The sequence below is a fragment of the Nyctereutes procyonoides genome, unplaced genomic scaffold, assembly GCF_905146905.1.
Source record: "Nyctereutes procyonoides isolate TBG_1078 unplaced genomic scaffold, NYPRO_anot_genome, whole genome shotgun sequence".
Classification (NCBI taxonomy): domain Eukaryota; kingdom Metazoa; phylum Chordata; class Mammalia; order Carnivora; family Canidae; genus Nyctereutes; species Nyctereutes procyonoides.
This window is the reverse complement of record NW_026575147.1, coordinates 22,876,470-22,899,152: the sequence shown is the minus strand read 5'-3', so window position 1 is coordinate 22,899,152 and position 22,683 is coordinate 22,876,470. Positions and strand designations below refer to the sequence as shown.

The following is a 22,683-nucleotide window of genomic DNA, read 5'->3' as shown; positions in this document are numbered from 1 at the left end:
GTTTCTTAAAAAAAAATCATACCTTTTAGGTGAAATAAATGCATTGATACACCTCTGTGGTAACTATATCACTTTTAAAATATAATTGTAATTTAGAAAACAGAGAAAGAGTTTTTGTCCAGAAGAAATTAAGCCCTGCCTCCCCCAGTATTTCTCACCTAACCCCTTTTTGAATTTCTGTCATGGGACTCTCTCTTTCTGGGACAATGCATTCTGTTAATTTTCTCTTGTTTGGGTGGGGGGGACTCAGAGATTTTGATAGTATGGGGCAATGAACCATAGTTAGAATTAGGATAAGTAAGAGATATCTTTCTTTTGTAATGGAGTTAAGGGCTTTTGGATAAAATAAACTGGGCAGCCGGGATGGCTCAGCGGTTTAGCCTTTAGCCCAGGGTGTGATCCTGGAGACTCGGGATCAAGTCCTGCGTCCGGCTCTCTGCATGGAGCCTGCTTCTCCCTCTGCCTGTGTCTCTGCCTATGTTTCTCTCTGTGTCTCTCATGGATAAATTAAAAAAAAAAATGAAAAAGGAGGAAGACCCCAGCATCTATTTTCAGGAGAGCTGATTTTTAGTTCAGAGTACATGTGAATCTGAAAAATAATTCCCTTAAAAATATAACCCAGTTTAAAGATCTTTGTCCCAGGGCATTTCACCTACCTATGTTTCAAGTGGTATTTATAAGTTGAGGCTTCCTAAAATTTCTAGTGGAATAAATATAATAAAAAGCTATGTAAACTGCTTAGTTCTTCTAATGGAAAGTCTCAATTCTAAAATTATGTTAAATAGAACTGCTCTAGGCATTCATTTTTATGAGTTTTTACTTCCTTCATCTAAGTATGAAAGAAAGAGAAAAGCACTTGAAATTTTTCAAAGAACACTAAAAAGATTAATGTACCCAGACTGTTTACACACATACAGAGATATCCACACAGACGGCAGAGCTATTTAATGCATCAAGCTCTGACTCGAACAGCTAATACGTGCTGGACGTGATTAAACTTTGAGCTTAGCTGCCAGCTATGATTTGCCCCAGTTAGTTAAAGCAGTTACAATTTTTAGTCACTAAGACTTGCCTCATCAAGTTAGTAATACCTTATTCCATAGTGTCAAAATTAGATTTAGAACTTCAAGAAGCTTTAAAAAGATTCAGAAGGAAATAAGAATGATATTCAAATTTTGAAAACAACAACACTTCAAAAAACCAGATATGGAATCAATACAATTCTGCTACCATCTGATTAATGGCTCTCCTTATTAATTTAAAAATTCTGATGATACACAGTATTAAAAAAGTGTACTATTATTATCTAAGTATACTATTTCCTTTTAAGCTAACCATATTTCAGCTATTAAAAGAGTTCATACAACAAGCAAATTATGAGAGCAGTCTCCCTTGCATACTATTCAAAGCCCCACTGAGGAGTATTCAAGCCCAGAGGCTAAAAGGGATTAAAGTTTAAGATTTTAATCCGTACAGGGTGCACAGTAGCCTTCCTATTAGCTTAGCTATTACTTGAGGACTCTTTTGCAGTTCCCTGAAAATGAGGGGAGATTAAAAAAAAAAAAAGTAATATGGTGAAGAGAAAGTTCTTCATCAGCTTGCCTTGTAAAGGACAATGGGAAACAACCTTAATTTCTTGGCAATGACCATGGTACAAGAATCACCTAATTTCTCCTCTAATCACCTTCCCAATTCTTTCCTTTTCTCATGACTCTCAGGAATTGTGCAAATAAACTAATCTGGAAAGCTGAAATTGTGCTTCATACACTCCATGCTCTGCTCCCGCTCCAGAAGAGAAAGAGTTACAAAAGCCCTTGGAAATAGTACTACTCATTATGTTCCCTATACTTTCTCCATCAATGTTTAAAACAAAGCCATTGTCACTTCCTAAAATGACAATGGCCAGTTTGTGAATTTAAGAGAGGCTGAAAGTATCTAAAACAATAATCTTAAAAGAATTTGTTACTAAGTGTAAACTAGTTTTAGGTTTCAAATTCACATGGAAACATTCACATGGAAAATCCAGAAGGCTGATCTACTGAAGCTATTGCTGCTAATGTAGCCACACTACTACTCTTTGCAACCATCTAGTTTCATGGTTTACAGAACCTGCCTCAAAGCAAATCCCAAGATTCAAGGTCTAGGAAACCTCACTCTCTTTTACCTTCTTTTCCATTAGAAACTGAAGAGAAAGAAATAAAAGACTGTGGAAAAACAAAACAAAACAGTAAATAACTGTAAAGCACCAGTGAAAGGAGAAATATACTATTGTTAGCTAGCCAAATACTCAGCAGTTATGAAATGCATGGTTTTGATCAAACTCAATATAAAGAATCTAGAAAAATATAAACCTGGCTCTGCAAACTTCTGTTTATATCTCCCTTACCACTAAGGGAAAATCCAACCAGCATTACAAAGAGTTAAATACTCTATTCTTGAAGAGAAATTAAGAATTTGCTAACTCGGGATCCCTGGGTGGCGCAGCGGTTTGGCGCCTGCCTTTGGCCCAGGGCGCGATCCTAGAGACCCTGGATCGAATCCCACGTCGGGCTCCTGGTGCGTGGAGCCTGCTTCTCCCTCTGCCTGTGTCTCTGCCTCTCTCTCTGTGTGACTATCATAAATAAATAAAAATTAAAAAAAAAAAAAAGAATTTGCTAACTAGAATACTTAAAAGATTTTGGGTTTGTCCTTCCTAATATATGAAAATTAATTCTACATCTTACTTTCATTTAGCTAATATTTATAATCTCTTAAAGTACCAATATTTTAATTATTAATAATTTCCAGATTTTAAAAATTATTTACATGGTCAGATTATCCTACCCATAGATATAAAATAGATTTTTAATACAACAGATCTCAAAGTTTTTGGTCTAAAGCAACCTTAAGCAGATACATAGTTGTAAAAGGGAGTATTTTAATGGTCTTTTTCAGATAACTGGACATTTTACCTTGATACTACACCGAAACTTGATAAACTGTTATCTATCATCTTTTAATGATTAGTTACAATGTGTAATCTAAGGATTCCAGCCCTGAGTCTTATGGTCCCTGAAGGGCCCATAAACCACACTTTGAGAATGGCTGTTGTTTCAAATCATTAACTTTACTTGATTGCAAAAGTAACTAAATTGATATCTGTTGGTTTTTGGTTTATTCAAATTATATGTCATTTTCGCACATTCAACTGAATCAGAATCTCTGTAGGCTAGGCAGTATTTTCTAAGTGCTATAGTAAATAATGATGTATAATTTGAATGTATTAATTACAGAAAAAAAGCTGATGCCCATGTATATAGGAAAGGAAAGGGTGCTAGGAGATGATGCTGAATGGACTATTTTTCATTATAAGTCATGCTCATTTAAACTATATATATGTAGTTTATATTTTGATAAAATTATAAATATATAATCTCTTATTAAAATAATATTAAATAAAGATGTCAAATTTTTGCTTTTTAAAAGTCAGTTAGAAAAAAAAAGTGATAATTCTATTATAAACCAAAATAATAGTTTCCTTTAAGAGTTCTTTGGCTTATTAGGCATTCCCTGTCATCCTCCTTACATTTTCAAAAAAGATTTCTTTCAGAGAAGAAGAGAGTCTGCATGCGCATAGGTGTGTATGGGTAGGGGAAGGGGCAGAGGCAGAGGGAAAGAGTGTCTTAAGCACATTCTTTGAGAAGTGTAGAGCCGATGCTCAAAGTAGGCTTGATCTCATGACCCTGAATTCACCACCTGAGCAGAAACCAAGAGTGAGACACTCAACTGAATTTGCCACCCAGGTGCCACCTCTGTTCCTACTTTTTTGTAGTCCCAAATACCATATATATTCTCGGAGAGTATTTTCTACTCAAACTAGGAGTTGTTCAAAGTTTTTCCCAACAGAAAGCTCACAATACATACCTATCAAGACCCCGAGCACCATGAAACAGATGAGACCTAACATTTGTAACTGTCCTCATTTCTACTGTGATCTAGAAAAGGGCTGCTGTTTCAAGTAAATGTATCATGTGCCAAAGGGTGTGTGAGATGAAATGGAGGGAGTTTGTTTGAACTAAGGGCCTCTTACCACCTAAAATAAGACTGACAAGTGTGTCAGAAGTCAAGGGGCAAGGATTTCTCTAACACAAACAACCAATACCCTTAATTTCTAGCCCTTCTGCCACCTGTCTACTGTGGTCTTTTGTACACATTGTTCAAGTATAATACTTTTCTATCTTACGAATGACAGCTTTCTATCAAGGATCTTCCTTAAAAACTAGTCAACTACCTTTTGCTCAGTTGAGTAAAACCTCAAGGCTAAAATTTTTTGAAAAGGTCGAAATACAAATTCATCAATAATATACAGGCATGTGAACATAAAGACCCAGTACTGAGAAAGGCTTCTAGAGAATGGAATTCAGTGCCATCACTAAATGACATCGTCATAAATATTCCTGGCTTATTTCATGAAATGGGTTTAAGTTTTCCTCTAGGGTTTCCTCTAGAGTTCCATAAAATCAATATGTCCCATTTTATGTCAATATATCACTATTACAGTAACAGAGCTACTTTTGCTGTACCGTGAACAAAGCCAGGTAAACTATTCAATGAGTGATGTACATGGGGAGCTTTTGGTTATTTGCAACTTCAACTATAATTCGGTAAGAGGGTTACCTGGGTGGCTCAGTTATACATCTGACTCTTTTATTTAAGTATTTTTTTAAAGATTTATTTTAGAAGGCAGGGGAAGAGAGAAGCATGTGGGCAGGGGAAGGGACAGAGGGAGAAGGAGAATTTCAAACAGAGTGCCCACTGATGAGCCCTACATGGGACTCGATCTAAGGACCCTGAGATCATGACCTAAGCCAAAACCAAGAGTTAACGCTTAATTGAGTTGGGCTCCACACTGGGCATGGAGCTTACTTAAAAGGTGAAAAGTAAAATTATTTCCATAAAAAATTATGGAATGCCCAAGTTAATAGTAAGTGAAAATCAATTTTTGCTTATTTCTGCTTGTCTGGGCTACACTGATGCAGGCTTCTAATCAATATATCTTGATTTTGTTTAATGTTCTACAATAGTGCTATGATACTGCTGTAACAACTAAATTTTTGAAATGTCAAGCCTAATTTCTTATAGTTGTTTTAAAAAAGAGGACTGGGGCACCTGGGTAGTTCAGTCTGCTGGGTGCTGGAGTCTTGATTTCAGCTCAGGTTATGATCTCAGGGGTCAGGAGATCCAGCGGAGTCGGGTTCTGGGGTCAGTGCAGCCTGCTGGTGATTCTCTCCCTCTGCCCCTCCTCCTGCTCCCTCTCTCTCAAAATAAAAATAAAATCTTTAAAAAAATAAAAATAGGATTAAAGTTTTATAAGTACTACAGAGAACTAATGAATTTGATCATACCTGCAAATGAACAAACTAATATGTAACCTTAAAGGTAGTCGATGTACATGTATGTACATATGTGTATATGTATACATATTTACTTATTTAATCCTCTTTTGTCAATCTCAAACAATGTGATACTGAGTAATCTGAATCTGTAATACTCTTTAATTCTCCATGTAAAACAAAGATTTCTGGCATTTGGTTGAATAACCAAATAAGCATACTTTTAGTCAAGTGGATAGGGGGAGGAATTACAGTCCCTGAACTGTGTAAAAACTCTCAATTCAGGTTCTGGTTTATCTGCTAAGGGGTAATTTTGGTATTCTATTTCTCTCTTCACCCCATACCAGTGCAATTTCTTACCAGTGCAAGTAGTAAGGAATATACTTGTAGACTTATAGAACAGATAGTATTGGTATATATTAACTAATATGCACTTTAGTATTTAATATGCACATATTGAGAGTAAGAGTTTCAAAATAAGGAAAAGAGAAAGTTCCACTTACTTTTAAAGTCTGATTTGCAAACTATAAGCATAATCAAACTGATTCCAATAAAAACATCTTTCCCTTTAGTAATTTAATATAAAACTCAGATTATATGAAAAATTGTGAAATTATTTTTATTATAAAAAGGTTTCAAGAAACTTGCAACTATTTCTACTCCAGCTGACAAATAGCAAAACACAAGAAGAGAGTAAAGCACTGAGACTTTACTTAGTATCTTTCATTCCTATGGTTCTAGCTCCCTATATCCAAGAGTAAGTAGACTCCTTTCAAGGGGACAAAGCATGAAAACATAAATCCTCAGTTTTACATTGCTTCTAGTGAATTACTACTTCAGGAAGAAAAAAGGGAAGCTCATTAGCTATTAAATACCATTCAGGATGAAAAGTAATAGTTTTAAAACACAAAGCAATGGAAAGAAATCCCATCCTCATAAAGTGGACAAATGTTGTTAAAATGTCTATACTACCCAAAGCAATCTACACATTTAATGCAATCCCTATCAAAATATCAACAATATTTTTCATAGGACTAGAACATCAATCCTACAATTTTTATCAAACCACAAATTGCCAAAGTAATCTTGAAAAAGAAAAGCTAGAGGCATCAAATTCCAGATTCTAAGTTAAATCACAAAGCTATAGTAATCAAAACTGTATGGTATTGGCACAAAAATAGACACACAGATCAATGGAACAAAACAGAAAATCCAGAAACTAGACCCACATTTTTATGGTCAATTGATCTTCAACAAAGAATATCCAATAGCAAAAAGACAATCTTTTCAACAAATGGTGTTGGGAAAACTGGACAGCTACATGCAAAAGAATGAAACTAGACTGACCACTCCTTACACTATACACAAAAATAAATTCAAGTGGATTAAAGACCTAAAATGTGAGACCTGAAACCATAAAAATCCTAGGGGAGAAAACAGTAACTTCTTTGACAGGGGCCACAACAACCTCTTTCCAGGTATGTCTCCTGATATAAGGGAAACAAAAGCAAAACTAAACTATTGGGACTACGTCAAAATAAAAATCAATAAAACTGAAAGGCAACCTACAGAGTGGGAGAAGACATACGCAAATGACATATCCGACAAATGGTTAGTATTCAAAATCTATAAAGAACTTATAAAACTCAACACCCAAAAAAACAAATAATTCAATTAAAAATAGGCAAAAAGACTTGAACAGACATTTCCCCTCAGGGAAGACCTACAGATAACCAACACACATATGAAAAGATGCTCAATATCACTCATTATCAGGGAAATGCAAGTCAAAACTACAATGAGATATCACTAATGAATGCCTAAAATCAACAAACAGGAAACAACAGGTGTTGGTGAGATGTTGGAGAAAAACAGATCTTAGAGCACTGTTGGTGGGAACGCAAACTGGTACAGCCACTGTGGATGTTGGATGTTGGTGAGATGTTGGAGAAAAAGAGACCTTAGTGCACTGTTGGTGGGAATGCAAACTGGTACAGCCACTGTGGAAAACAATATGGAGGCTTCTCAAAAAGTTACAAATAGATCCCATGATCCAGCAATTATTAATACTTCTGGGTATTTATCCAAAAAATACAAGAACACTAATTCAAAGGGATACATGCACCCCTATGTTTATTGCAACATTTACAATAGCTAAGATATGGAAGGAGCCCAAGTGTCCATTGATTGATAAATGGATAAAGAAGTGATGTATATACATACAGTGGCATACAGCCATATAAAGAATGCTATCTTGCCATTTACAATGGTATGGATGGAGCAAGAGTATAATGCTTGGTGAAATAAGATAAAAATAAATAGCATATGATTTCATTCATATGTAGAATTTAAGAAACAAAACAAACAAGTAAAGGTTAAAAAATAAGAGAGAAAGACAACTCAAGAAACAATTAGAGAATAAACTATTGGTTACCAGAAGGGAGGTGGGTAGGGGGATGGGTGAAGTAAGTGATGGGGATTGAGGAGTGCACTTGTGATGAGCACAGGGTGAGGTATGAAAGTGCTGAATTGCTATATTATAAACCTGAAACCAATAAAACACTGTATGTTAGCTACTATAATTAAAATAAAAATTTAAAAGATTGTTGTTTTAGAGAGAGAGCGGGTGTGCAACAGGGGTGGGCGGCCTAGGGAGAGGGAGAGAGAAGGAGAGAATCTCAAGCACACTCCTTGCAGAGAGCAGAACTTGGTGTAGGGCTGTAGACCTGAGACCATGACCTGAGCCGAAACCAAGAGTCAGCTGTTTAACTGACTGATCCACCCAGGTGCCCCCAGTAATAGTCTTATAGTAGCAGATTAATTCTTGTATAACTTCCTAAGTGTCATACTGCATTCCTTGGTCATTTCACCCTTCCTTTCTAGTACCCAAGCACAAACTGAGGTGTAACTTTATAAACAGTATAATCCCAAAGAACAAGGGTTAGTTTCTATTTGTGCCAATAAAGGGGCATACCTTGTTAATAGTAAAGATTCATACAAAGGCAGGATTTTAGGGTCATGAGACCCAAAGAGGATCAATTATAAATGTCCTAAATTTCATGAATGTTTTTGCAATTCATATTTTTAAACTTACACATAATAGGACTGTACAATCATTAAAAAATTATGTCAGGATATATATCAAACTTTTTTTGTCATTCATTTAATAACACTTGAGTGCTGGAACAAAAGCAGCACACAAAACAGACACAGTCCCTGGCCTCAGGGAGTATAGATTCTAGGAAAGAAAGAAGAAAAAAAAATATATCTGAAACTTTATATTGGTTGGAGCTTTTAAGTAGATAATAATCCTCTTCCATGTGTTGTTTGACTTGTTCCAACTTTATAATAAAAAACACAAAGTAGCAAAGTATTAAAAGATGACAAGCTATACATACTCATTATAGAAAAATTAAAGGATATACTTATATAAATAGAAAATAGAGTCTGCTCAGGGCACCTGGGTGGCTCAGTCCGTAAAACGGCTATCTCTTGGTTTCAGCTCAGGTCATGATTTCAGGGATCAAGCCCCATGTGAGGTTCTGTGCTCAGCAGGGAGTCTGCTTGAGGATTCTCTCTCAAATAAATAAAACTTTTAAAAAAGATTCTTGCCTGTCATTCTACCATCCTCATATTAATTATTCACATATTTTTAAAAAAGATTTTATCTATTCATGAGAGATACAGAGAAAGAGAATGAGAGAGAGAGAGAGAGAGGCAGGCAGAGACATAGGCAGAGGGAGAAGCAGTCTCCAGGCAGGGAGCCCGATGTGGGACTGGATCCAGGGACTCCAGGATCCTGAGACAAAGGGAGACGTCAAACCGCTGAGCCATCCAGGCGTCCCATTATTCACATTTTGAAGAAAATTCTCTTAAACTTATTTCTAGAATAGTCATATATATGCATATATGTAATATAAACATGGGATTGTATTTTATGCTGCTTTATAGCCTATTTCCATTCAGTATCAGAAACATTTTTTTAAAGATTTATTTATTCATGAGAGGCACAGAGAAAGAAGCAGAGACATAGGCAGAGGGTGAAGCAGGTTTCCTGTAGGGAGCCCAATGAGGGACTCGATCCTGGAACTCCTGGGATCATGCCCTGAGCCAAAGGCAGATGCTTAACTGCTAAGCAACCCAGGTGTCCCCACCGAAATATTTTTCTGCTATGTGTCCAGATCTACAGTATTATTTCTCAATAGTGGCTTTCTACTTTACGGTAAGGTTTATGTTAAGACAGACAATGACTGACATCTTCATTTTTTTCCTATATTTAAAGTTCATGAATTATTTAACATCAGATGAATTAAAAAACAGGCAACTCTTCAATATAACAGGGTTACTTAGGGCTCAGCATTAAGATTTCCGGGCTAAAATTGGACACTTGGTCAAATGAACTGGCAAACTCATTTTTACTTTTTACTGCAAACCCTTAACTTCAGAGAACTTTTCCACTTCACTGTGGTTAACCATGTAGGCTACCCTCAAAGTCTCATCACAGAGAAGTTAAAGTAGTATGTTTGTAATCTATATTGGAAAACAACAGTATACTATAAACTAAGACAGGGATGCCTGGGTGGCTTAGTGGTTGAGCATCTGCCTTTCGCTCAGGGCATGATCTCGGGGTCCTGGGATCGAGTCTCACACTGGGCTCCCTGCAGGGAGCCTGCTTCTCCCTCTGCCCGTGTCTCTCTGTGTGTCTCATGAATAAATAAAATCTTAAAAAAAAAAAAAACTAAGACAAAACCCATGAAATCAAGTTAGTTCTCTTCAACAGTGGGGCTTACTTGTGGGAATAAGGAGGTAGATGAGAATGTCCAGAAATTAGAAAATAACTCCTACAGATATTTCAAAGCTTAAAGTGAAATTAGTAGAACCAATTTTTTATTACATCAATCATGATTAAAATGTGTACTTACAAGTTTCTTTTTCCTTCATACTGTTGTATCATTAGTACTTCTCACACTAGCAAAATCTTTATAAGGATTTTTGTCTCATAAACCAGAGAGGAAAGAAGGAAAGAGAAAAAGAAGAGATATTCTGGTAATGCTACTATGTACGAGTTGGAAGTAGAAGAAGGAAAGATAAGGGACTTGTGTGGGTTTTTTCTTTTTTTTTTAAGATTTTATTTATTCATGAGAGACAGAGAGAGGCAGAGGGAGAAGCAGTCTCACCAAGTAAACAGGGAACCTGATGTGGGACTCGATCCCAGGACCCCAGGATCATGACTTGAGCCCAAGGCAGACACTTAACCAACTGAGCCACCCAGGTATCCGGTGAGGGACTTTTGAAGTACGTTTTTACAATTCATGATAGAATCACACACCTCGGGTAATCTCGGTTGTAAATGAAGACAAAGGGAAGAGAAAAGCAAGTGTGTGATTCCCCAGGGAGAAAAAGACAATTCAAGAGGCACCACTGCTTTAGGACACCTTAGTCTTACGGACCAAATCAGAAACAAAGACAAAAAGATAGGACAGTCTTATTCCAAATTCACATATTGATATAAAAGCATTTAGTAATTTATAAAAATGAAATTTTCATTTGCTGATAATTTCTATAATTCTAATTTTATCTAGTATTAAAAATCTATTCTAGCCCACCAATACCCTTTGTTTTTCTGAATATACCATGCCGCATGGAGTTAATTTCCTCTATTACATCTTAGTGCTTCTTAGGTAGCATTCTCAAAACTCTATACTAAACTATCTTTCTTTCTTTATAAGTAACTATTTCCCTAATTAGTTTAGGTGTGAACTTTTAGATCATGAATTAAGGACAGAGGCTATGCTTACTACTTTTAGAAATTTAACATCCTCCCACCCCCAAAAGTCAGCATTAGATGAACTTCAGGGAATCTGATTTCCCCAGTTTCTGAGAAGAGAAAAATATGCAACCAGGGAAAATCCTCCAGTGATGTGATGTTATGCTTTCTGGACCTGGTGCTCTATATAGTCAAAAAGGCAGAAATGGTTTTTATTTGTTATTTATTTTTAGTAAGAGAGAGAGATAGAGAGCGAGCATGAGAGCAGGGGGGAGAAGTGGAAAAGGAGAGACTCTTAAACAGGCTTCACCTCCAGTGCGGAGCCTGACGCAGGGCTCAATTTCATGACCCTGAGGATCATGACCGAAGCCAAAATCAAGAGTTGGACACTTAACTAACTGAGCCACCCAGGCACCCCTTGTTTTTAAATAAAAAAAAAAAATACTGAATACAACGTTTGGCACATAGAATTTAATAGGATCAGTCTCACTTTCTGAGTTATTAATTACACCAGCAGAAATGCTTCATTTTTGCCTGCTTCTCACAGACTGAAAAACCGGCTATTGTCCATGTTTAGGCCAAGTCCTATTCCCTTTCACATGCTAATTTATTTCTTGCTTGGGCAACAGTTTCCAAATACAGACCCACTTCACACTTAATAAAATAAAGAATGTGATAGTAGTAAAGAAAGGGAAGTTGGGAGGCTTTATCCTTCAATGGCAGGTTCTGTTTGGCAGAATTTCAGGTTATATCCTAGAACGCCATATATATGGTTTTTCTTAAACAATCCAAAAAAAAGTACACCAAATAAAGATCTAAGTGAGCCATTTCAATTTATTAATGTAAGATCTGTCTTGTTCCAGAATCTAAAAAAAAAAAAATGTACTGGTTAGATTAAAATTACAAATAGGTTGTCAGGGTTGTGTCATCCATATTATTTTAAATATAAATGAGTATTTGAATATAATAGATGTTATTTCTGCTAGAATCTACTTCATTTCCAGTATTCTTAACCCTAAGTGGGGAGCATAAGTGGATTACAATTCATTAAAAGATAAACAAAGAAACCTTCTCTTTTTCTTACAAAAGGCTGAGTTTAACTATTCACTGACAGAAATAATACTTACATATAAACATATCTTAAGTTTCGAGGACTAGAGACAATGTAGTAATACACTAACATTTCATTTCAAAGCTTTATTCTCATTCTAAATGTTCTCAAACCATATTTTAAAATATTCCTTCACCCTTTCTAGTAACTTCTTGTACACACAGTAATTCTTTAATAAATATCCCTTGAATGAGTCTGAACTTCATTATTATGCTACCTTTGACCATCATTATCTCAAAAAATAAGCTTTATTTTCTTGTTTGTTTCATTAGTACAGACCACAGAAGGTATTAAAATGGAGTATTGTTTGTCTGGCATTAAATCATTATCCACCATTTCCAAATGTATATTTGAAAAGCTTTAAAAAATTTTAATTTCACTTAAATTCAATTAATTAACATATAGTGTATATTATTAGTTTCAGAGGTAAAGTTCAATGATTCATCAGTTGTAGTTAACACCCAGGGCTCATTACATCACATGTCCTCCTTAATATATGGACATTCAGTTACCCCATCCCCGCCAACTTCCCTTCCAGCAACCCTCAGTTTGTTTCCTATGGTTATGAGTCTCTTATGGTTTGTCTATCTCTCTGATTTATTTTACCTTGTTTTAATTTTCCCTTCTTTTTTCTATTCTGTTTCTTAAGTCCCTTCCTGTTTCTATTCTGTTTCTTAAGTCCCACATATGACTGAGATCATACAACTCTTTCTCTGATTATTTCACTTAGCATAATATCCTCTAGTTCCATCCACAATGCTGCAAATTGGCAAGATTCATTTTTTTTATGGCTAATATTCCCCTGTATATATACCACATCTATTTTATCCATTCACCTGTCGAGGGACATCTGGGATCTGTCCATAGTTTGGCTATTGTGGACATTCAAAACTTTAGAAGATATTCACAGACACTAAAGACATAGCAAAAAGAAGTCAACATTATCACCTCAAAATATACTTAAATAGCCTTTTTAATTGCTGACAAGACTATATTGTCTTTTAAGATAATTACCAGTTTATTAGAAATACACAATTTTCAAATGATTGTCTTATTTTTTGGAAACTACAGTAATTGTTAAACCATTCTTTTTCCCTCTACTAACTCTATCAAGTAGTTTGCTAGGTGACAGAGTAAATACAAACAACATCATTACACAATCACAATAGAAAGGATGTGTCTTTCTTTCATTTTTATTTAAGTAATCTACACCCAATATGGGGCTCAAATTCACGACTCTGAAATAAAGAGTCGCACATTCCTCCAGCTGAGCCAGCCAGGCACCCCAAAGGTGTGTATTTCTAATATTCAGAGCAGCTATTTCAAACCTGAATTCCACTGACCCCTTTAGGCATTCACTAGCTGAGCAAAATAAAAGCCAGCATCTAATAAAGTGAACTTGTGAAGATAAGATTTAAAGCAATTTGAAGCATCTTTCCTGATATATCCAAAAGAGAGCAAGAAAGTCTCCCAAGTCAATGAAGACAACCCCTATTCCATTTAACTTATGGCACTTAAAAATAAATAAATAAATAAAAAATAAAAAAATAACCTATGGCACTTAAAAGAGAATTTGTGGGGCATCTGGCTAGCTTTGTCAGTGAATTGTGAAACTCTTGATCTTGCGGTTATGAGTTCAAGCCCCATGTTGGGTGTAGAGCTTACTTAAAATATTTTTTTTTAATAAAAAAAAACCCCACAGAATTTTGGAAACTGTAATTTTAAGTAATGAAAATATATGCTTCCTGAATACAAAGGAAAATTATTCTGCCCAAGTTTGTAGAAATCATCTTACTAGCCCTTAGAATACACACAAGCATTTTGATGAGATCGGGCACATTCAGGGTGGTATGGCCGCAGACACACATAAGCATTTTGTTCTGCATCACTTGTGAGATCAAAATTTATGATGACTTAGTATACAAAAGTCAATGGTCAAATTATTTATATAAACCTGTGACATCATGATTTGTATGCTATATTCCATCACAGGTTCTGGCAAACCATTCTTATATTGGAAAAGACATATAAGAGTTAGGACTAGAAGTCCTTAGGCTCTTTGGTGCCACAGATTCCTTTGACAGTTTGGTAAAACCTGTCATTATTCTTGTTAGAATGACATTTTTAAATGCATAAAATAAAATAAAAATGTATAATTGTTAAAATATTTTTAATTGATATATGCTTTTTAATTGATATGTGCTTCTATTTTTATTATTTTTTAAAAAAGATTTTATTTATTCATGAGAGACACACAGAGAGAGGCAAAGACACAGGCAGAGAGAGAAGCAGGCTCCACGCAGGGAGCCGGATGTGGGACTCGATCCCAGGACCCCGGTATCGTGCTCTGAGCCAAAGGCAGACGCTCAACCGCTGAGCCACCCAGTCGTCCCGATATGTGCTTTTAAAAATAACAAATTAGATAAGCTCTAGTAGATCTAATAACCACAGTAACTTTGAAGAAATTAATTTAAACAATTTCAATATGGCTACAACCACTGTATTATGTGAAAATTTGTGTTTTCTATTGGTGACAAAGTCACAGGTACTGCTAAAACTACTATGGCTTGTTGTCTACACTCATAGTTGAAAGAAATCTTAATTTTATGTAGAAGTTAATGAAAAGAAGTAATTTTTTTTCTCCAGCAAGTTCAGACACTCCCTGAATTCCATCCATCATGGACGACCAATCTGTAGATTCCCAGGTTAAAAATCCTTGATAGGGGAACAGAAGAGAAAGTTAATAAAGTAAAAGCTTTGAGTCTCAAAATTATATAAAACATACAAAAGCCCTATTACAAGTACACTTATCATGATGAACACTGAGTAATGTACAGAATTGTTCAACCACTATACTGTATACCTGAAAGTGATATTAACACCATGTTAAATATATCAGGATTAAAATAAAAACTTAATCAAACAAAAAAAAAGTCCCGTTATGATCAAAAACAGTTTAATACACTTGAGCAGTATTATCAAGCTTTCATTCACTCAATAATCTTCAGTGATTTACCATAATAAGAGCAAAATCAAAGGGAAGAAATATTTTTCAACAAATGATCAAATATGTGGCTTACAATGCTTCTACATTTTGAGGAATTTCTCTTTTATATGAAGGCTAGTCATTGTAATCAAATCAGATTAAATTCAACAATATCATGAACTGTGACCAGAAACAGAATAGTATCGACAACCAACACAACTACATCCTGCTTCTTCTGCATGAATAGTCAGCTGTACTCCTCAATAGCTCAGCCCTTGGAGCCAGTCTCCCCCTTGGTAGATATGAACTCATGCTGTCATTGTACTGTGACCCCAGAAGAGAAATCACCATTTCCTTAACATCATTATTGCTGTGTCATTACTTCTTTATAGGACACAAGGGCTCAAACATGTCAACTATATACTAATCGTGGCATACATAGAATGGATCCTATGACCAGGAAAAGAGAAAAAAAAATATTACAGGGAAAAAAGCATGGAGAAAAATTTCTGTTTGTCAGTACAAGTTAAAAGAAGAATAACCTACAACACAAGAAGGGTAACTTGGAGTCATATACTGTAGAATGCTTAAATCTATCGAGACAAATACTAAATTTGGTAGGCACTAGAAAGTCATGAGAAGGTTCTGATTAGAGAAATGACATGACCAAAACTGGTAGCAGATTACAGAACAGCCTGGAAATGGGGAATGGCAATGATAGAAGATACAAGGCAACCACAACAATCATAGTAGCAGCAGGAACTAGAGAGTAATAATAAAAATGAAAAGTGGAAAAAAAAAAAAGAAAAGTGGAGTGTGTGGAATGGGGGAGAGAATGGACACAAGAGAGAAAACAAAGAGAAGGGCTTGACATATAACTGCATTTGGGAGGGCAGGGGCCGGACTAGGGAAGTATGAAGATGACTCAGGGGTTTAAGCCTGATTACCTGAAAGAATGTAGTCAGAAGACTAGGTTTGGGGGATGAAGGGAAGTTGAAAACAGGTAGACATAATGAACCTTAAATAATATTTTAAGTTTGAAATGCCCAAGAGATAATTAGAAATGCAGATCATTGATAAGAATAATCAATCTCTGTACTTACGGAACTTAAAATCTGTATTCTAGTTACAGCTAGAAATTTAGATATGGTAGAGATTCTACCAGAAATTCCCCAAAAGCTACAAGAACAAATAAGTTTTTCAACAAAGAGAATACCAAAAGAAACCCTATTAATCTAAGAATAGAAATTATAAATACTCCAAATACTAAAAACCATTTGAAATGTTAATATCAAGTGCTACAGACATTTTAACATAATACTGACTTTTAAAGAGGACATATTTTGAAACATTTAACTATACATTTCTCCAAAAAGATAGTGTCTCAATCATTTATAATGTATTAAAACATACCAACTTTAAATTGCCCTTACTATTCAAAAACCACTTAGAAGAGGGTGATCAGAAGGTACCAACTTCTAATTATAAGCTAAGTACCAGGGATGTGAGGCACAGCATTACGAATATAGTTAACACTGCTATATGATGTATATGATGGTTAAGAGAGTAAATCCTGAGTTTTGTTCAAAAGGAAAAAAAAATTTTCTGCTCTTTTTATCTAATGAGCTAATAGATGCTAACTAAGTTTTTTGTGGCAATCATTTCACAATATATGTTAGTCAAGCCATTATGCTGTACACCTTAAACTTATATAGTGATGTCAATTATATCTCAAAATAAAACAAGAAAAAAACCCTATTTCTCTCTATCGAGGTATTCTAGAATGTTAGAGAGGGACTTCTGGGTGGCTCAGTCAGTTAAGTGCCTTTGGCTCAGGTCATGATCCCAGGGTCTTGGGACGGAACCGCATCACACCATGCTCCCTGCTCAGTGGGGAGCTTGCTTCTCCTTCTCCCTCTGCTTCTCCCCCACACCTTCTCTCTAATAAATAAAATCTTAAAAAAAAAAAGAAATTCTAGAGAATAAAAGACCATTTGCAAACCACTAACGAAAAAGTGGAACCACACGGTTAATAGAGCAGAATCAGTGATAACCAAACATAGGCGCCCTGATGGAAAGAAAAATACATCATCACCTATGAATTATATCTGTCCTCTCCCCCCCCCACACTGTCCCTACTCTCAGAAATCAAACCTGAACTAATCTAAGTATGCCTGAAGTCTCCAATTTAGCTACTAATTTATAGGAAATACAGGGAATCAAGGGACATGTTGAACTAGAACATGTTAAAACTATTCCAGAGGGACATAGTCAAGAAGATCCAGGATGAGGGAAATTTTAGGAAAAACTAACCTGGTTTCTTCAGCAAAGAAATTATGAGGAAAATGAGAAAGGAAGAAACTGTAGATAAAAAGACATACCAGGGCAGCCCGGGTGGCTCAGCGGTTTAGCGCCACCTTCAGCCCAGGGCCTGATCCTGGAGACCCAGGATCGAGTCCCATGTCAGGATCCTTGCATACAGCCTGCTTCTCCCTCTGCCTGTGTCTCTGCCTCTCTCTCTCTCTCTCTCTCTCTCTCTCTCTCTCATGAATAAATAAATAACATCTTTAAAAAATAAAAGACATACCAACCAAATGTAAATGTGTGACTATGTTTGGATCCCAAATCAAACAAATCAATTATTTAAACACAACTTGGGGAAGGGGGGCACCTGGGTGGTACAATTGGTCGAACATCCAACTCTTGGTTTTGGCTCAGGCCGTGATCTAAGGGTTGTGAAACTGAGTCCCATGTCAGGCTCCGCACTCAGCATGGAGTTGGCTTGAGTTTCTCTCCCTTATTTCTCTGCCCCTCCCCACCACCTTGCTTTCTCTCCCTCTCAAATAAATAAATAGACCTTAAAAAACAAAAAACAAACTTAGGGGTATGCCTGGCTGGTTCAGTCAATGAGAGCCTGTGACTCTTGATCTCAGGGCCTTGAGCTCAAGCCCCATGTTGGAAGTACAGCTTACTGAAAAGAAAAGAAAAGAAAAGAAAAGAAAAGAAAAGAAAAGAGAAACCAACTGAGGAAAATTTGAATATTGCCTGGTTATTTGGTGATGTTGATTTTTACAAGTGAGAAAACAGTATGTGGTTGATTTTTTTTAGGACTATCTTTTAGATAACTGAAATATTCACAGACGAAGTAATTATATATGTAGCCATTATTTCAGAATAACCCAGTAGAGCAACTGTGGGGGTGTAGAAAAGGGTATAGATGAAACACTGGCTCCTGTGTTTGAAATTTTCGATAATAAATTGTTTAAAGCAGAATAAGTAAGAAAAAACATCATTATCAATAACACTAACAGAACTACAAAGAAGACAGGAATGGATTTGTTTCATTTGCAGCCCTGGGCTAGCCATACAATGTCATAGTTGCCCCCACTGCTTAAATGGAGACCTATACCATCTAATAAAGCATAAAATCATATTTGGTCAAGTTAGAAACCTCAGAGATATCATTAACTCTGGCTGGCCCAGTCTCCTACCTCTGGCTCCACCACTGAATCCTGTTTTCCCCTCTCTTTCGTCCTCCCACTACTGTCTATCTCTATGGTCTCACAGACTCCCAACAGCCTCCTTTCAACCCGTTTCCCACACTGTATACAGAGTGATGACCCTAAAATGCAAAATCTGATCCCCAATCCCACTTACAACCCTTAAACTGCTTTTGATCAGCTTCCAGGCCAAGAGTGCTTCTCTAAATTTTTAAACTAGTCCCTTCCCTAACCCTTTAAAATGACTTATAAGGCCTTCCATTTTCTGAGATCATCTACCTCTCCAACTTCCATCTGTCCCTAATTTCCCTTTTCCCTCTTATGCTTTAGCTCTGATAAATTCTTGCAGTTTCTTCTAATGTACCTGTACTCCGACTGCAGTTTCAGCATTCGTGTCGGGAATGCTCTACCATCACTTCCTTGCCTAGTTAGCTCCTTTCTTTTTTTTAATTTTTATTTATTTACGATAGTCACAGAGAGACAGAGAGAGAGAGAGAGAGAGAGAGAGAGAGGCAGAAACACAGGCAGAGGGAGAAGCAGGCTCCATGCACCGGGAGCCCGACGTGGGATTCGATCCTGGGTCTCCAGGATCGCGCCCTGGGCCAAAGGCAGGCGCTAAACCGCTGCGCCACCCAGGGATCCCCCTAACTTTCAAGTCTAAAAAGTTAAGCAGCATTTGCTCAGAGAGGCCTATCCAGTTTGCTTTCACACTAGGTTGGGTGTCTTCTCACACATACAGAATACACTTTTGCTTGTTCCATAGGAACCTGTACTCTATCTATCTGTACATGTGATTACTGTTATTTATCTGCTCTCCAGTTAAACCACAAACTCTAGGAGGGATAGGGCCAGAACTTGTTCACTGCTGAATACTAAATCTCTCATGGTGCCTAGTAACTAAGAACAAATTGCTGAATACATAAATATTCACAACTCTGGTCTGTTTTTCTCATATCCAAGGTTCCATCTTTCTGGTCTTCCTCTGCAACAATAACAGACTGGCCATAAAGGCATTTATAGGGACCTAAATTCTACATAGGAATGCATTATAAAGTGGACTGAAAACACAATGGAAATGAAGAACATAAACTGGAAAAGTTTCTCAAGATACCCATTTTAGTATAAAATAATTTATATCCACATTAGCAATTTTACAGAAAGCTCAAGAGTAGGGACGTCTGGGTGGCTCAGTCAGTTAAGCGTCTGCCTTCAGCTCTGGTCATGATCTCAGGGTCTTGGGATTGAGCCCTGACGGGACTCTCTGCTCAGGAGGGAGTCTGCTTCTCCCTCTCCTTTTGGCCCTCCAACCCATTCATGCTTGGTCTCAAATAAATAAATAAAATCTTAAAAAAAAAAAAAGCTCAAGAGTGCTAACCTAATTAAATAGGAGTCAAAAGACACATTAATTCCCACACAAACATCAAGTTTTCACACCTACAATGCCAAGTCCCTTAACTTCTGCAACTTCAGTTTCCTAATCTGTAAAATAAGGGAACCTAACTAGCTGGTTATTAAGATATTTTTCAGGGTTAATATTATAAGTATTAACATTTAGAAGATAAAAAGACATGTAAACCACTGAAACACTATCAACTGTTTCATCCTATGACCCTTTTTATCCTTGTTTTTTTTTTTTTTAATCTGTTTAGGGATATTATAGCCTATTATGTTAAGCTTACAACCAAACCTTTAAACCTATTCAGCTATAAAAATCTCACAAAATGCTCTGCAGACCATTAAGTTGCATATTTTACAAGTCACTGCAATTTGATTAAAGAACAGCATTTATCTAAACCCTAAATTACTGAAGTATGTTAAATTTTTAAATAATACCTATCCATTACCTATATTAAAGGCTAGATGTCTTGAATTCCCGATATTTTCTATGGCAATTTGAAGGCAAAGTCATACATCAGGGCTAAGACTTGGACTTATGGGTACTCCTGAATGCCAAACGAAAAAGATACATAGTCTCTAATTCACTGCAGTTCTGGTAAACGACATTGACATTATTAATGCCTAATTCCTACTCATACTCTTCCAAACTCTCACACAATTCAGAGTTCACCCTGTAATGGCATTCCAGTAGTTACTAAGCCCACATTTGTTTTGTCAGGGCACTGGCGTGTACGCATTTTATTTCGAAACCCGGAATAACTTTTGGAAAAAAAAAATTTCAAAATTCGTTATGGTAAAGAGTAACTAAACATTCTACTGTTATCAACAGACACCTAGTTCTTATAAGCAAACGCTGGAAACTCGGGTAAAGTAGAAATTCGTTTGCTTCTTGGTCCAAAATAATTACACAGTAGTTTTGGCCACTGCTTGTCACACCAAGTGAGTCGTGACAAAGAAATGAGACTCTAAAATGCACGTGGGGGAAAAAAAAAGATGTACTTGGAACAAAACGCGTGCATCTGACCGAGTGTAACGCTCTCCTCAGATTCCTCGCTGAGGGCCGCCTTCGAGACCAGGAGCGCGAGGGCGCTGCAGCCGCCGTTCAGCAGCCACAGGTTGAATGACAAAGAGTCCTCGTCGGCACCAGTCCCGACCCTCCGCAAAGTCCGCTGGAGCCCTGCAGTCACGTCTCGGCGGCGGGGACTGCGGCTCCCACACCACTGTCGCAAGTCACCAGGTGGGGCGAGGATTGGCTGGCCGGGGCGGCTGGGGCGGGCGTGCCACGAGTCCCAAATAACTCCCGCCCCGAGTCCCTTCCCTCGGAGCAGGACGCGGCCAGGAGAGCGCACGGGCACCACGTGAACCAGCCCCACGTCGTCCCTTCTCCAAGTCAAAAGCATCTCTTGAGGCGGCTCCCGAACGCTAGAGGAAACGCTTCTTGCCCAAGGTCACCGGCACCCAAGCCCAACTCCGCCGCCAGGCCGGCGGCCGGCACCTGACTACGGGGCCGCAGCTCGGCAGGGCGAGGCGCTGTCGGCATCGCCTCCAGGTCTCCTTCCCCAACGCCGCGCTCCGGCACCACGCGGCTGCCCGCCGCCACGATGCCCCGCCGGACCGCCCCCGCCCCCGAGACCCAGGTCTGCGCCCCGAGGCTCCCTCCCGCCCCACGGCAGGGGTACGGCGGGGTCCGCGCCGAGCTCCGCCGCCGGCCGTTATCCGACTAACCGTTATGCGCGGCTCGCGCCGCCGAGCGTGTACGTGACGCGCCTGGAGTTCCGCAGGGCCCGGGGCCAGGTCGCGTCCTTCGCCGGCTGCCTCGCTCGCTCACCGGGCACCCACGCGGCCGCCGGGTCACGTCGCAGCTCGCCAGCACTTTGTCGGGGCCGGGCCCGCGGGGCCGCCTTATAATCGGCGGGGCCGGAGCATGCGCACAGGGGGCGGAGCCGGCCCTCCCGGCCGCCGCCCCCCCCCCCCCCAGACGCCCGAATCGCGACTCGCGCCTCCACACGCTCTGAGGCGCGCGCCCGCCCGCCCGCCCGTCCGCCCGCGCTCCGGCGCGCGCCGCCGCCCCCTCCCCGCCACGTGACCCGCGGCCCTGCGCGACCCGCGCTCGGCGCCCGGCTCTGCTGCGGTCCCCCAGCGCCGCGCGCCTCTGCCGAGCCAGCCCCTCGGGTCCCCAGTCCCAGGAGTTCGCGGTGACCTGCACGCGTGCGGGGCCCCGGCACCAGCCCCCGCCCTCAGTCTCGGGCGGAGAGAAGGGAAAAGCCGCCGAGGACGGATGGGGCGCACCCCCGGGGCCGACTCAGGTGTGGGGGGCGACGGGCGCGCGGAGGAGCGGGGAAGCGCCTGGAGAGGAGGGACGGAGCCGGGTGTGCATCGACTCGGGGGCACCTCGGGCCCGGGAAGAGGCCGCGGGGCGGGCGGTGAGGGCGCGGGCTGTGGCCTCCGCGGAGTTCGGGGAACTCGGGGAAGTCGCTCAAACCCTCAGGGCCTGTTTCCTGTTTTTTAAAATGGCAACAGTAGTAGAACAGACCTTATGGGCGCTTTTG

At 38.8% G+C, this 22,683-nt stretch overlaps 1 protein-coding gene across 1 annotated transcript in view; it reads right to left on the bottom strand.

The window, feature by feature from the left end:
• Nucleotides 1-22,019, bottom strand: part of SLC16A1 (solute carrier family 16 member 1) — a 47,483-nt gene extending 25,464 nt beyond the window's left edge. Inside the window, exon 1 of the mRNA XM_055312585.1 lies at nucleotides 21,860-22,019. The gene's annotated coding sequence lies outside the window, so the exon portion shown is untranslated. The remainder of the gene's footprint in view (nucleotides 1-21,859) is intronic.
• Between the last annotated feature and the right edge of the window lie 664 nt (nucleotides 22,020-22,683).